Below are 1,463 nucleotides of genomic sequence, written 5' to 3'. Positions count from 1 at the left end.
CTGGGTCTCTGGGTCTCTGGGTCTCTGGGTCTCTGGGTCTCTGGGTGCCAGAATGAGGACACAGGAACATACAGCGGTTTCAGACCGCTTCACTTTTTGCACGTGTTGTAGATTTGAGTCTAAATGGATGAAGCTGAACCAACTTACAATCAACTGAAAACTGAAGTCTCTCACTTACTAAACTTCCTGTTACAGGAGGAGTCACAGATCGGGGCAAAGGTCACACTGTGGCACGGCAAAATAAATCAATATTATTTTACAATTAATAATAATATGTTCATACATGAATGGGAAAGAGAGCGAACTATCGCCTGGACGTCGGCAGAGTCATCAGTCGTCGCCAATCGCTCTGATTATAGTCGATCACTGAGATCATCGTCCATCGGCACAACTTCCTGTGTATGCTACTGTTTTAGAGCAGCGAAGAAGAATTGATTTCCAGGAAAGTTGCAGTTTGAAACTATAAAGTTTATTAATAAATCACATGGTATTAGACTCGCACCCTCATCCTCAGTATCGGGGGCATTTCTGATTCTAGTATCTGTATTGGAACAACTCTACTACAACAGCTTTAATCCAACGTCCTGTTACTTTCAATGTTATATTTATATAGATATCGATGTTTATGTTGTTCCCACGCTTTGCGTTGATGTTCTATTATCACATATATAGCACATCGAGCTACTGTTCTTAGTAAGATACGAAGCTTTAACTCGCTACTGCAGCTGACGTACATGTTCATCCATGATCAGGGCCTCTCGCACCCAACCGGGAGCGTGGTGGACGGGACTGACCGTCTGTTTTTAAACAGTTAAAGTACAAAATCTGTTCAAACCAAAAACACTCATATGAAGAGCAGGACACAAGGAGAGGAAATCCTAGAGGATTCCCAGCAAAGATCCAGACTGTGGGTGATTTCCAGTCATGCAGAGCAGGCAGGCAAGCAGAGGTGGAAGGTCAGGGACAGATTCATGTGACAGTCCCTCTCATATCATATCAGAACAATGGCTATGGATTCATCTGCCAAAGCCGGAGACAAAACACTGACGGGTTCAGATCGTGGTAATATGGCGAATGCTGCTGATTTGCTTTGTTTGTCTATGAGAACATCGGCCCGGCAGCGATGGAGGACAATGATTGGGTTTGGCCAGGAGCTGGAAACAGAGGCTGTGTCCATGAGATGAGACGATGATCACAAACACGGAGAGGCAGGAAGCAGCGCGCTCATATTAAAGCAAAAGAAAAGAGAAGGAGGTGACACATGGAGAATCAGAGCGGTGTCTGAATCAGAGGATGTCCGTGAAGATTTCCATGGCGAAGAAATCAAAGATGTGAAACGGGAGATTGAGGGTGAGAGTTGCGTACGGGGGGGTGGGGGTCACAGAGGGAGTAGCAAAGGGGTGAGGACAGTGAGTGCGTGAAGACAGGTGGGGTTCAGGTGGAACTGAGAGCCAAGCAAGTGG

The 1,463-nt window shown here is 45.9% G+C and overlaps 1 protein-coding gene across 1 annotated transcript in view; it reads right to left on the bottom strand.

Annotated features, from left to right (window-relative positions):
• Positions 1-1,463, bottom strand: part of tmem94 (transmembrane protein 94) — a 27,077-nt gene that overhangs the window by 12,849 nt on the left and 12,765 nt on the right. The gene's annotated exons all lie outside the window — the stretch shown is intronic.

The sequence above is a fragment of the Seriola lalandi genome, unplaced genomic scaffold (assembly GCF_002814215.2).
Source record: "Seriola lalandi dorsalis isolate HSWRI2012SDOR001 ecotype SW California unplaced genomic scaffold, Sedor1 jcf7180002054379, whole genome shotgun sequence".
In the NCBI taxonomy this organism is placed as follows: Eukaryota; Metazoa; Chordata; class Actinopteri; order Carangiformes; family Carangidae; genus Seriola; species Seriola lalandi.
Note: the sequence above shows the minus strand (reverse complement) of the source record. Positions and strands in the feature narration are given on the sequence as shown.